The sequence below is a fragment of the Phoca vitulina genome, unplaced genomic scaffold, assembly GCF_004348235.1.
Source record: "Phoca vitulina isolate PV1807 unplaced genomic scaffold, GSC_HSeal_1.0 scaffold19, whole genome shotgun sequence".
Taxonomy (NCBI): domain Eukaryota; kingdom Metazoa; phylum Chordata; class Mammalia; order Carnivora; family Phocidae; genus Phoca; species Phoca vitulina.
In genome coordinates, this window is record NW_022589722.1 from 27111614 (window position 1) to 27125969 (window position 14356).

At 50.3% G+C, this 14356-nt stretch overlaps 1 long non-coding RNA gene across 1 annotated transcript; it reads right to left on the reverse strand.

The window, feature by feature from the left end:
• Positions 1 to 5061: 5061 nt before the first annotated feature.
• Positions 5062 to 13947, reverse strand: LOC116639660. The gene is made up of 3 exons (XR_004300897.1): positions 13757 to 13947; positions 9853 to 10015; positions 5062 to 5230 (listed from the first exon to the last, which is right to left on the reverse strand). It is a non-coding gene; the product is annotated as an uncharacterized LOC116639660 (long non-coding RNA).
• Between the last annotated feature and the right edge of the window lie 409 nt (positions 13948 to 14356).

A 14356-nucleotide genomic window follows, 5' to 3' on the forward strand; every position in this document is an offset into this window, starting at 1 on the left:
TCCCTTCCTCCCTGTCCCAGCCCGGCCATTTATAGGCTCTGTGACTTGGGAGAAGGTATTTATCTGCTTGGAGATTCCATTTCCTCTCAGATGATTTCTTAGTCCCTTCCGGCTTAGATGATTTCTAAAGTCCCTTCTGGCTCTGGGAGCCTTGGATCCTGAAGGGTTAAATATGGAAGTTGGGCTGCTCCCTGCTCCTTCCTTCCCGAGCAGAACTAACCCGACCTACCCGGAAGTGCAGGTTCCCTCTGACGCCAGCAAACCCCCCTACCCCCCCCCCCCCCCCGCCCCCCCCCCCCCCCCCCCCCCCACGCCCACCCCCACCCCCCACCCCGGCCGCAGGTTTTCCAGGGCAGGGCTGATTTCAGATGTGAATCCCATGCTTGTCAGACCAGATTTCCTGGTTTGGGCTTTGGGCAATCCAGTTGCTCTAAACTGATCTTGCAGGGGACACATCCCTTTGCTTCTCTTGGCTCCTCTGCTCCCAGGGGGAACTGAGACTGCTGGGTCGAGTGGAGAACAGAAGTGGGAGTCAGCACACCGGGCAGGGAGCTACAGAGCCCGGCATTAGCTGCTTCATGGGTTTCGTTTGTTGGTTGGTTTTATTGAGGTAAGATTCACATAACATACAGTTAACCATTTTAAAGCGTATCCTTTGGGGGCGCCTGGCTGGCTCAGTCCTTAGAGCATGCTACTCTCAATCTCAGGGTTATGAGTTCAAGCCCTGCATCGGGCACAGAGCCTCCTTTAAATAAATAAGTAAATAAGTAAGTAAATAAATAAATAAAGTGTGTCATTCGGTGGCGTTTTGTGCATTTTCAGTGTTGTGCATTGAAACATCTCGCTCCAAAACACTTTCATCACTGTCCCAGGAGATCCCGTGCCCATTAACTCATCACTCCCTGCTTCCCTCTCCCCGCAACCCTTGGCAACCACTAATCTGCTTTCTGTCTCTATTGATTTAAATTTACCTATTCTGGATATTTTGTATGAAGGGAATCATACACTAGGTGGCCTTTTTGCGACTGGCTTCTTTCACTTAATATGTTTTGGAGGTTTCCTTTTTATGGCTGAACAACATTCCAGTGTACGGGCATCCCACGTTTTATACATCCACTCATCTGTTGGCGGGCGTCTGAGTTGTTTCCACCTTTGACTATGGTGACTAGGGCTGCTATGAACATTCATGGATAAGTATTTGTTTGAATACCTGTTTTCAGTTATTTGAAAGTGTATATGCTCTTGGTAGGATTGCCATTCTGTCATGCTGGAGAATAATCTCTGCCTTCTTCACTGGCTGGTGCGAGGATCAAGGGTGAGAATAGAGGAAAAATAGTTGTAGTCATACTAACAACTCCCAAATTTACGTCAGCAGCCCATTAAATATCTTTGTGTAGCTAACTGACCTCTACATCTTAAAACATCCCAAACCAACCCCTTGGTCTCCTCCCCAAACCTGCCTCGCCTGCAGCCTTCACCATCAGGTGACAACTGATTCCTCCCGCCTGTTGAGTCTAACCCCACAGGCATCCTGGACTCCTTCCTCTCTCCCTCTCACACTCCACATCCACCCCTCGAGAAACCAAACTGGCTCTTCAAATACACCCAGAATCTGACTCCCCCTCACCACTGACGCCAGCACCGGGCTTCTGTCTGCTCTTCTCACCCTTCCCCTGCCCCTTCGGTCTAGGCTCAACCCGGCAGCGCATTATCCTTCTCCTGTGCAAGTCGGATCCGGTCATTCTTCTGCTAAAGACTCAAGAGCTCCTCTTACTCCGAGTAAACTCTAAATTCACCGGGGCCGGCAATGCCCCGTGCCGTCTGGCCACCCTACCCCTGATTTCATTTCCCTGCTCACTCCTCTACAGCCTCTGCAGGCCCCAGCCCTCCACCCTGGCTCTCCACAGGCCTGGGCGACTCTGGCTTGAGATGCTGGCACGTCTGTCTCCCTCCCCTCCAGCAAAGGCTCAAACGCCACCTTCTTCTTCTTTTTTTTTTTTTTGTTAAGATTGATTTATTTATTTGACATAGAGTGCACAAGCAAGCAGAGTAGCAGGTAGAGGGAGAGGGAGAAGCAGGCTTCCCGCCGAGCAGGGAGCCCGATGCGGGGCTCGATCCCAGGACCCTGGGACCATGACCTGAGCCGAAGGCAGATGCCACCCAGGCACCCCCAGGAGTCCATTTGAACTGATGTCCCTCATTTAGAGCAGTAACAAAACCACTTCCCATGCTATATCCCCTGACCCCCCCCAGCCCGAGTGAGGCCAAAAGTGCACACCCCAAGCATCCTGCACCTCACCAGGTAAACAAGCCCAAAGGAGGGAGGCCGTGGGTGTGGGAACAGGCCCAGGGCCAACCAGACCAGAGCACAGGCTTCGAGGCGGGAATCTTAAGAGGAAGTGGGCAGGGGGAGGGCTCCGTCTGGAGCAATCACGATTGCCAAATGGGAAAGACACCAGCCCCAGATGCCTTCCTGGAGCTTCCTCTCCCTTTTCTCAAGCCCCGGGACTCACCTAACACAGCTGAGCGGTGGGGGCCAAGGGGCCCATCTTCCTGCTCCCTTTCCTCTCGTGCCCATAACTCCACACTCGGTGCCCACCCCCCACTGGCTGCCCCACTGTCTCACTCCCTTTAGCCTTCCTCCACCACCGCCAAAGGAAAGGGGGAGACCATTTGGCCAACTAATTGTCAACTGCCTTGGCGCTTCATTTTATAAAACGTCACTAAGGAGTTTGAATTTGGCTTGGGGTTTGAGTAAACACACACACTCTTGGTCATGCACTCTGGGTAGCTTTCTCATGTTTCATTTACTGAAATGAAACACATTTAGGAGAGCTTCCTCTGTGCCAGACCCTCGGCCAGGCGCTGGGGGCCCGAGGAGCCCAGGGTCTGCTGGAGAAGCTAAAAAGGCAACCATAAACCACAGTGTAGCCACGGGAAAAGCTGGGGGCTCTGGGACTCCAGAGAATTCCCTATGCAGCCTGGAAGGCAGGGACTCTGCCCAGAGGAAGATGTGAATGACAGTAATGTTATGATAATCAAATGAAGCTCCAGGCTCGGAAGTGGAGCTCACTGCTGTAATTATTAAGTGCCTACTGTGTGCGGGACACTATCATTCAGAGGTGTGGAGGGTACTGTCTAGAATCAAATCCAGGCCTCCCTTGGAAAGGAGGCATGGGCAGCAAAGTGAATATCCTGTCCTTGAAATTGTACCACTGCAAATTAGAAAGAGTACTCCCATTATCGAGAGGAGCCAACTGAGTCACAGAGGTGGGCGCTCACTCCCCTAGATCACAGGTGCCTTGGAGATAGGATATTGAGCTTAACACTGCATCTGCAGCACTGAGGCATGAAAGACTTTTTAAAATTATCTGGTAGTAGGATATTTATCGGTATGGTAATACAGAAACAGGTTGCTAAAAAGGTATGTGTTGTATGACCCAATTTTATAAAATACATAGGCACATATACATCGATTTTTTAAGACTGACACTGGTACGGGCGCCTGGGTGGCTCAGATGGTTCAGCGTCTGCCTTTGGCTCAGGTCATGATCCCAGGGTCCTGGGATCGAGTCCCGCATCGGGCTCCCTGCTCAGCAGGAAGCCTGCTTCTCCCTCTGCCTCTCTCTCTGTCTCTGTCTCTTATGAATAAATAAATAAAATCTTTAAAAAAAAAAAAAAGACTGACACTGGTAGACTACAAAATATTAATAGTTATTATCTCTAAGTTGTAGATTGCAGATGTTTGTAAAAGACTTTATTATGTAGGATATTGGACATACACTAAAAAAGAGAATAAGATAATGAAACTTTTTCAGCCCAATAACCATCAAATCATCCCTGACCACACCCATCCATAGGTCTATGACATATTCCATGGAAGTAAATCCACACATCATACCATTCCTTCTCCAAACATTTCAATGCGTATCTCTCAAAATAAGACCTTTTACTGTATTACTATATATATATATACTATATATATAGATATATATACAAAACCACAATACCATTGCAACTAAAAAGATACACAATTATTCCTTACTATTATCAAATGGCCAGGCAGTGTTCAAGTTTCCAGTAGTCTCATAAATGGCAGAGATGTTTCCATATTACAGTGGTTTTTTTTTAATTGGGATAAAAATTAAAACTGCACTGTGCAATTAGTTGAGATGTCACTTAGGTCTCTTTTATACATGGTTTCCCCTCCATGCCTTTTTATTTGCTTTGCAAACACCTCACTTGTCCTACCCCATCCCACACTTTGGATTTTGCCGATTGCCTCCCTGTGGTATAATCCAACAAACTTCTCTGTCCTTTGTATTTCTGATAAATTGATGGTCTAAGCTAGAGCTTGATGAAATTCAGATTAGCGTTTTCTGGCAAGACTAATTCATAGGAGGTGTTGTGTGATTTCATTAGGAGGTAAATCATGTCTGGCTGTCTCTCGTTGTGTGACGTAAGTGGCCATTGCTGTTCAATGCTTACATCCCTTAATTCATGAGGAGTGGCAAGATGAAGTCATCCAATTTGGGCATTTTCTCTTCTACTATTAGCTGGAATACTTCCATGAAGAGAAACTTCTGCTCATCCCTATTTGGTTCCTCTGAGGTACAAATCATAAAGGAAGGGCAGGATAAATGCTTCATTCTTGCCCTTTATTTACTGGTCTTCAGAATAATGAGTTGGATCTTCAGCACCCACAAAGGATGACAACTTAATTTTTTTTAATTATTATTTTTAGTATCACTATGAACTCATGGATTTAAATATTTGATGTGTTTTAGTCTGTTACAGTTATTATTATTTTTTTTTTTAGATTTTTATTTATTTATTTATTTATTTATTTATTTATTTGACAGAGAGATACATAGCAAGAGAGGGAACACAAGCAGGGGGAGTGGGAGAGGGAGAAGCAGGCTCCCCGCTGAGCAGGGAGCCCGATGGGGGGCTTGATCCCAGGACCCTGGGATCACAACCTGAGCCGAAGGCAGATGCTCAATGACTGAGCCACTCAGGCGCCCCACAGTTATTATTCTTATTGATGTTCAAATCATCCCATCTTTGGTCTGTGGAAATCTCTTCAACTTGGCTCTGGGGTCCTTTGGACATCCGGTGAGTCTCGACAGCTTCTTTGCCAGATGATGTTTCAAGATGTTCCAAACTCCTCTTGTGTTCTGCTCCTTGCCTTCTGACCAGGAATCAGCCATTCTCTACGGAGCCCTGGTTCCTTTTGAGGGAAATGGTATTTAGAGATCACAAGCTGGGTTCTAGGGGTGTCCTAGCCCTCCACCCTCCCTGCCTTCTTCTAAAATTTTTTTCTTTTTTTACTTTTTATTTTGAAATAATTTTAAGCTTACAGAAAAGTTGCAAAAATAGCACAGAGTTTCCGTATATCCTCTTACCCAGCTTCCTCTCAGGTTAACTTCTTACGTAACCATAGTAAAATTATCAAACCCCCAAAAATAACATTGGCACTATACTACTAACTAAACTACAGACTTTATTCAGATTTCATTAATGTCCATTTTTCCATTAATGCCTTTTTTTTTTTCTGTTCTAAAACCCAGTCCACATCAAACCTGTCATGTCTCCTTACTCTCCTCTAATCTGTGACAGTTCCTCCATCTTCCCTCACCTTTCATGACCTTGACGCTTGAAGAGTACTGGTCAGGTGTTTTGTAGAATGTCCTGCACTTTGGGTTTGTCTTGTGTTTTCTCATGACTAGATGGAGGTTATACCTTGTAGGGAAGAATAACACAGGCGCGACCCTCTTTTCAGGGCTCCAGGGGATATATGGTGTTGATACGTCTTATTCCTGGGATGTTAAGTTAATCACTTGGTTAAGATGGAGTCCACCAGCTCTCTCCATTGTCCAGTTAGTATTTTCCCTTTGTAGTTAACAAATATCTTGGGGCAGGGGTGCCTGGGTAACTCAGTTGGTTGAGGGTCCGACTCTTGATTTCAGCTCAGGTCATGATCTCAGGGTTGTGGGATCAAGGGCTCCACACTCAGCAGGGAGTCTGCTTCTCTCTCCTTCTACCTCTGCCCCTCCCCACTCGCACACTCTCTCTCTGAAATAAATCAATACATCTTAAAAAAAAAAAAATCTCAGGGCGCCTAGGTGGCTCAGTCGGTTAAGTGTCTGCCTTCAGCTCGGGTCCTGATCTCGGGGTGCTGGGATCGAGCCCCACATCAGGATCCCTGCTGAGCATGGAGTCTGCTTCTCCCTCTGCTCCTCGCCCTTCTTGTGTATTCCCTCTCTCTCAAATAAATAAAATCTTTTTAAAATAAATAAATAAAAATAAAAATAATATATCTTGGGGAAAATATTTCAGACCATGCGAATATTCTGTTTTTCCTCAAAATTTGCCCACTAATTTTCATATCCATCAGTGGATCTTGCCTGCAAAGATTATTATTGTGGTGTTCCAATGGTGAGTTTCTGTTTCCCTTTTTCCTTTCTGCATTTATTAACTGGACTCCTACTGCAAGGAAGAGCTGTCCCTTCCTCTCCCCTCTCCCCCATTTATTTATTTATTCAATTATTCCTTTATAGCAGTATGCATTTGAGGATATTTTACTCTGTGGGTTGTAAGCCAGTACTGCTGTTAAGATAATAGCCTTTGAATAAATGTTTCAGGGTGAAAGGAAAGCAAGCAGGGGAAAGAGGAGAAGAAATTGGAAGTAGACCTTGTTTCATTTAACAAATCTTGATCAGAACACACTATACAGATCAGGCAAAGTGTTCCAGGCCATCCATGAGCTGGTGGCAGTGACTTTTCTACAATGGAAACCTGATTCTGTCTGGGAACACCCCACTGCCTGAGGCTTTGGGGGGCTGGTTCAGTGTCTGATTGGCATCTCTCTGTCCTGAGGACTCAGCCTGGCCAGGACAGGCACACTGAATGCTGGTTTCTTTAAGTCAGATCCCGCCCCTCTTAAGCCTACAGCCCTGCGAAGTTTCCCCATCTCATTCAGTAAAAGGCGAAGGCCTTGCAGTGGTTTCAGGGTCTCCGTACTCTGAGCCAGCCCTCCACCCTCCCTGCCTTCTTCTCTCTGCCCTTGGTCACTTGACTCCAATCACATCGGCTACATTCAGTTGGGGCAGGGTCTTTGCACTGGCCTGGACTTCTCCCCCCCTAGGATGGCCAGTGCTCCCCAGTCCTTCTCCTTCAGGTCTTGAAGGTCACCCTTCGCAGAAGAACATCCATGACCACCCTACCCCAAACTGCTGTGTCTCCTCACACTGCTCCTTCCTTCCCCTCATACCACTATACATTTTTTTCCTATTTCTTTTTTCATCTTCTGTCTCTTTCCACTGGAATCTACACTCTGGGAAATGCAGAGGTACTAGAGTGTGACAGTGGGAGGGGGACAATGATGGCCCAATGTGAAGACCCAAACGGGTGGCCGGGGGCGGGGGGTGCTCCCCAGAACAGGTAGCCTCTAGATCCAGAGCTAAAGGTCATTTAGGTGTTAGTGGATGAATGGAGGCATGTCAGGGAGAGAGAACGTCTTTTAGGAAGCAGGGGAGCCAGAGCAGGTCACTCAAGGGGGATTGTGAATGGCCGGGACATGGAGTCACCTCAGCACTCCAGCCAGGGTCCGTCCAGGGACTCGTGTGTGCCCGGCCACTCAGCCAAGAGACACTCAGAGGGAATGGGAGAGTGGCAAACCAAACCACACAGCCCCTGGAGTCACCAGGGAGATAGTGAACAGGGTAAGTGAGTGAATATTTAATTCCACTGAGAGTAAGTGCTGGGCAGGAACAGAGAATGGTACCAGAAAGGTCACCTCTAAGGGGGGCGGAGCAAGAGGGGGGCGTGGCCCAAGGACTAGCTCTCGGGCGGAAGAATACTCCTGTGCCAGCCCTTGGTGGGAAAAGCTAGGCATCAAAAACAAGACTTCAGAGACATGGAGGAGGGATGTGGAGCCAGTTTTTGCTGGAGGGCATGGAATTTGGTCTCTATCCCCAGGACAGAGAGCCACTGAGGGGTTTGAAACCTAGAAATGACACCACACGTGACTTGCATTCTAGGGGAGAGTCCATCTGCTCTTTTCTGAAGAAGCAGGGACTCCACTCAACAATGCCTCGTTTTTCAGCTTCTTTTATCTCTTCTTTTTTAATTTTAATTCTTTTCTTTTTGTTTTTTAAGGTTTTTGTTTATTTATTTGACAGAGAGAGAGCACAAGCAGGGGGAGTGGCAGGCAGAGGGAGAGGGAGAAGCAGGCTCCCTGCTAAGCGGAGAGCTGGATGTGGGGCTCCATCCCAGGACCCTGAAATCATGACCTGAGCTGAAGGCAGACGCTTAACTGACTGAGCCACTCAGGCGCCCCTTTTCTTTTCTTTTCTTTTTAAATTGTATTTATTTATTTGACAGAGAGAAAGACAGCGAGAGCGGGAACACAAGCAGGGGGAGTGGGAGAGGGAGAAGCAGGCTTCCCGCCCGATACGAGGCTCGATCCCAGGACCCGGGACCATGACCTGAGCCGAAGGCAGACGTTTAAGGACTGAGCCACCCAGGCACCCTTTTCTTTTCTTTTTTAATATTTTTTTTATTTATTTGAGAGAGAGAAAACGAGTAGGGGGAGGGGCAGAGGAAGAAGGACCAGCAGACTCCCTGCCTCCTGGGGTTCAATGCAGGGTGGATCCCAGGACCCTGAGATCATGACCTGAGCTGAAGTCAGTCACATAACCAACTGAGCCACCCAGGTACCTTTCAACTTTTTCTTAATAACTGTTTCCCCTAAATCCTAAGGACTGAATAACCATGGCATGGGTAGGAGGCCCCCAAGTTTGCAGCCTCCCCTTTACTTGCTGACTCCCACGTTTGTCCTTCGGGTCCGTTTTTCTTCTTTGCATTTATCATAATTTATACTTATACATTTGTGTGAGTGTTTACTTGTTTATAATGTCTGGGCCACCGACCACTGTTAAAATTGTGGAGTATATACTTCCATTTGTTTCCAAAATAATTTTACATGAGAACAGTAATAATGCCTAATAGTTACTGAGCTGTTACTATGTGAGGGGCCTGATTCTGAAAACTTTAAGGAGCGTAAACTCATGTAAAGCTTATGGCTACCTTGTGAGGTTGCACTAGTTTTTAATCTTCATTTTACAGATGAAAAAAACATGAGACCCTTAATATGTGGGATCATACTCCACAGGCTATTCCCAAAACTTCTCTTATTTAATTATGTTTTAGAGGTCGCTTCTGGTTGGTATATATAGAGAGTTTGCCCATTTTCCCTTGGATGTACTCTTCCTCTGAAGGACCAGATTTTTATTTTTCTCTTTACCTCCTATTATATTATCCCGTGTTTTTAGTGACTTTCCATTGTAAAGCTCTATTCCGCTGTATATTAATCTTCCAATTGACATTGAAAAAAATATAAAGTCCAACTTTCTAAGTTAATGGGGAGGAGCTGGGGAACATTTACAGTAACCCCAGTTACTCTAGGATGGATTAGGGAGAAGCAGCAAGGGAGGGAAGCCTGGGGTGGCCTTTCTCCAGCCTGAGAAAACTTTCTGTGTTGCAAATCTGGCCTTTCTCTAAGGTTTAAAATTGTTCAAAGGCTTAAAGACTACTTCACCCAGTCCTCCTTTTCCCACAGAAGACTAGGGATGGAGTGTGCGATCCGGTCACAGGGATCTCCCCGTCAGCCTGGAGTGCTGTGGCGGCCAGGTTAGAACTTAGGGGACTTTTTTGCCTTTCTCTGCTGCCCTCAGTGGGCCCTGCATTCATGCCAACAGGCTCAGGTATAAGGTGCCCTCCAGGCTCCAGCCCTGCCCAGCCCTCAAGCCTCTTCTCTCCCTCCCCCACCTGATTGCTCCCACAGCTCACCTTCCTCCTTCTGGGCCCTGGAGCTCCCGCATCTTTACACTCAGCAGTACTGGATTGACAATGGCTCGGTTCCTCTGCATTTCCTGCTGGACCACCAGCTCCAGGAGGCAGGGGCAGGTTCCCCTTTGCTCCTAGAGTCCCCAGCTCCTAGCACAGCCTCCAGCTAAGAGCATGAGATTGAAGAAATACTTGCTGAGCAAATGGATGCTTGTAGTGAGAAAATAGTGGAGAGTTATTACAGTGGTCAAGGTGAAAATTAAGGTAGGTCTGTGCTGGGTCAGCGGTGGGCAGTGGAGGTGGGCGTGGGTGGGGAAGAGAGATGAACCCAGATGGGAGAGAGGATTTGAAAAGATAGAATTGAGGGTTTTTTTTTTGTTGTTTTTTGGGGGTTTTTTGAGGGTTGTTTTTAATGAGGAAAAAATACACAATGGCCAATCCACACTCTATTTGTCCCAGAGGAGTAACTCATCAGTGGGGCAGATTATTTAGAGCCACTGAAGGTTTCTGAGTAGAAGAGCAGTTGCTCCGTGATGCACATTGTTCTGCACGTTTTGCATTTTGGAAGTTGCTTCAGTCTGAAGGTAATAGAGGCTTGAACCTGGTCTGGAGGGAAGACTGGTGGGCTCACCCCTCAGCCCACCTTGGCTGGTCCCACACACCTGCCCCAGAATCCCAACAGGTGCGGCCACTTTGGAGGTGCCCGAATCTCTCAGGCTCATGCGTGTGCACGTATGACTGATGCTCTGCCTGCAAAATCGCAGTTGCAGCGACCTGGCTGTTGCCATGGTAACAGGGTCGCTTAGGCAGGTTCCCTCAGACTTGGCTTCTGAACCACACTAGGAGGGAAGGAAGGCCAGTTTGCCACCAGGTGGCCCCTGGCCCCTGCAAGCCATTGAGTGAAGGAAAGGCCCACGTGTTCATCCTCACTTCGAGTCCTAGTGGAGGAAGATGACCTGTGTTCAAATCCTGGCTCTGACACTTTCTGTCCTTAAGTTACCGAACTTCTCTGTGCTGCGTTTCCCTCAAGAGTAAAATGGGGGCGCCTGGGTGGCTCAGTTGGTTAAGCGACTGCCTTCGGCTCAGGTCATGATCCTGGAGTCCCAGGATCGAGTCCCGCATCGGGCTCCCTGCTCGGCGGGGAGTCTGCTTCTCCCTCTGACCCTCCCCCCTCTCATGCTCTCTCTCTATCTCATTCTCTCTCAAATGAATAAATAAAATCTTAAAAAAAAAAAAAAAAGAGTAAAATGGGAGTGTGAGGGTTAAATGAGATTCTACATGAAAAGCCTTTAGCACAAACCTGGTATGTGGTAATGCTTAGCTAATATGAAATCCCTCAGCGCCCCCCACCCCCACCCCAAGTGCTCTGCAGAAGTTTGACAGGAACCCCCAGGCATCTTTACACAGCAAAGCCACAGTGAGGTGCAGGATGGTCTTCTAGGACAGTCAAAAGAGCAGGCCTGAGATGAGGAAGGGGGGAAGGTGGGCCTGCCTGTGTGGCTTTAGCAGCTCCCTGTGGCAAGGCCAAGAGCTTCCTGGACCGGCATGCTGCCGGCCCAGCTTCCCCCCACACCTGCCGTTGGTCTTCCCCACTGATGCTCGGCGGGCGCGCAACTACATGGTGAGTATTCGCTGAAGGCATATCTTGGACACTCACTGGAGCCCCTTCATTCTTCTATTCTTTCATTCATTCGACTCAACATATGCTGTGCTGGACACTAGGGAGCCCATGTGTAATGAGACATGTCCTCAAGGAGCTCACAGCCCTTGCAGAGGAACCAAGAGAGCAAATAGGTGACTGATCTGGCAGCACCTGGGCCATGTGGCCCGGCCTGGGGAGGCAGGTGTGGACAGGGGGCACCCCGGGTAGAACGCCCAGCTGTGACAAGGCAGGGAAGTGAGGACTTCGGTTTTGCTGCACCTTAAAGCCTGCAGTGGGATGGCTGGGCAATGGGCTAAAATGTGGCCCAGAGCTTTGCAGGTTTTAAGGATGGACTTTGCTTTTTCCGAAGATGCAGGGTAGGGACGGATTGAAAAGGGAGAACTGGCAGTTGGGGGTGGCAGAGGAGGGGAGGGGAATGGTGCTCTGTGTGGTGAGCTGGGACAAATGGTGAGACCTGGATCTGAGGGACATTTAGGGGTAGCATCAGTGGGACGTGGCCCCTGGCTGAGGTGATGGCCCTGCAAGCTCCCAGAATGACAGGCCCCTGTGCTGACTCTGGTCCCTACACTGAGAATACCAGGCCACTCAGCCGCCATGGGAGTTGTGCAAGACCGGCAAGGCATGGTGGGAAGCTCATTGCCTCCAGAGTCCATCCAACACCAGAGTGCAGCCTGGGTTTGGCTGAACTCCCTGAATGAGCTGTCCGTGTCCCCTCCTACAGGACAGCATGAACCTGGCACAGCATGGACACTTAGTAAACAGTACCTGGGATTATGAATTTGTTATGACTGTGGGGAGCACAAAAGATAGCCTCCGTTCCCTCAGCACGCACCCACTAAACACCCTGGGGGCAGACCTTGGACATGATCATGAGCCTAGTGCTGAAACTGAATGAAGGACAGAGACATCACGCAATAAACACCACAAGACTTGGGGAGAAAAGGTGTTTCCTTCAGAGCTCTTCACAATGCAAAATCTTTCAGCCTGTTGAGGGGCCAAGCTCTGGCTTCTTTCTCAGAGTCTACACTGAGGCTCACCATCATTTGGGAGGAACACCAACAGTGTTCAGGCCATGTGGCCTTTCTAAAAACAGGCCAGGGAGCCAATATTCCAAGTGCAAGGCATTACCTGGGGCTCCTGGGCCCTGACACACAGAAAGGCCGAGGGCAGGCTGGCTTCCGGCATCTTCCAGGGCCCACTTCCTGGCCCCAGGGAAAGAGGTGGCTGTTTTATTGGCTTCTCCAGGCCCAGCCTGCTGCCTTCATCATGCAGCCTCCGCCCAGCAGAGGCCTGGTGCCAGAAGCCTCAGAATATTTAATGGGAGGAAGGAAAGAAAACCCGAGCGACTGGGTCTGTCCCAAACGGAAGTGTTTCATGGCACGGTTGCCAGGTTTGTGCCCAGCATTTTCTTCAGGAGAAGGGAGGCAGAGGGTGTCTTGATGTGCATGGCGGGTGCCAAGCACAAATGCTATTTTATTTTTTAAAGATTTTTTTTTTTCTTTTTTTCTTTGACAGAGAGAGACACAGCGAGAGAGGAAACACAAGCAGGGGGAGTGGGAGAGGGAGAAGCAGGCTCCCCGCGGAGCAGGGCCTGAGCCTAAGGCGCTTAAGGACTGAGCCACCCAGATTTTATTTGTTTGAGAGAGCGAGAGAGCGCGCGAACAAGCACGAGCCAGGGGGAGGGGAAGAAGGGCAGAGAGAGGGGGAAGCAGGCTCCCCGCAGAGCAGGGAGCCCCATGCGGGACTCTGCGGGAGGATCCCAGGACTCTGATACCATGACCTGAGCCGAACGCAGTCCTGACTGAGCCACCCAGGCGCCCCACAAATGCTCCCATTACACAGACCAGGAATCCAAGGCACAGAGAAGCGACTCGCTGAGGTCGCACAGATCCTGTGCGTGCCCCTACAGCAGTGTCCTGCTTCCTCTGTCCCTGTGCCTTTTACCACTCCCCGCCCCCCGCCCGAATAACGAGTGGGGGGAGGAGAAAGGAGGGTTAGGCTCCTCAATTCTGTGGTTAAAAGGAGTGAATGTGTCCACCGTCCAGCCCGGGTCGCAGCACCGACCTTCTACTTGGCGGGGTTTCCTCGCTGCAGCCCCCCGGCCCCTGCCTGCGTCCCCCGCCCTCCCTCGCTGGGCCCCGCTCGCAGCTCTGAAATGCAGGCGGCTCGGGCCGCGGGCTCCCCCCACCCACACGCACACACTCCCACCCCCTCTGCTGTGCCCTCAGGCCCCCGCGGTCACACCTGCCTCCCGAGCGGGACCGGCCCGAGTCGGGGCCCCGGCGCCATTGCCGGAGGCGGCGCGTACAGGGGACTCTCCCGCAGCCCGGTCGGGACGCGTTTGTTTTTCAGCGATCGAGTCTCGTCTCCGCACTCCGAGGGCGTCTGGCCGCGCAGGGGTCCGGCCGGAGGCGCTGGGAGCGCGCGCTTGAAAAGGGAACTCGAACGGGAAGACAAAACCCCAGCGGTTTCCTTTCCCCAGCCCCGGAGACACAAAGGGTCGGCGCGAGGTGGATGGGGGCGCAGGTCGCACGGCGGGGCGCGGGGAGGCGGCGCTCCAGTCGGCGGCTCGCCCCCCCCACCCTCCCCGGCCGGGCCGCCGGCGCCCGGGGGCTTCCGCGGAGGAGCAGCGGCGACGGGCGGCCACACCCGGGCACCTGGCCCCGCCGCGCTCGCGTCCCGGGGGCCGACGGTCCAGGTCGCGGGGGCGCTCGCCGGCGGAGCCGGGGCGGCGTCGGTCACCTCCCCTCGGGCGCTTCTCGTCCGAACCTTTGTGAGAGGGGAAACTCGAGACCCCCCGCGGCCCAGCCCCAGCCCTCTGCCGGGACGGGGACCCCCAGCCTT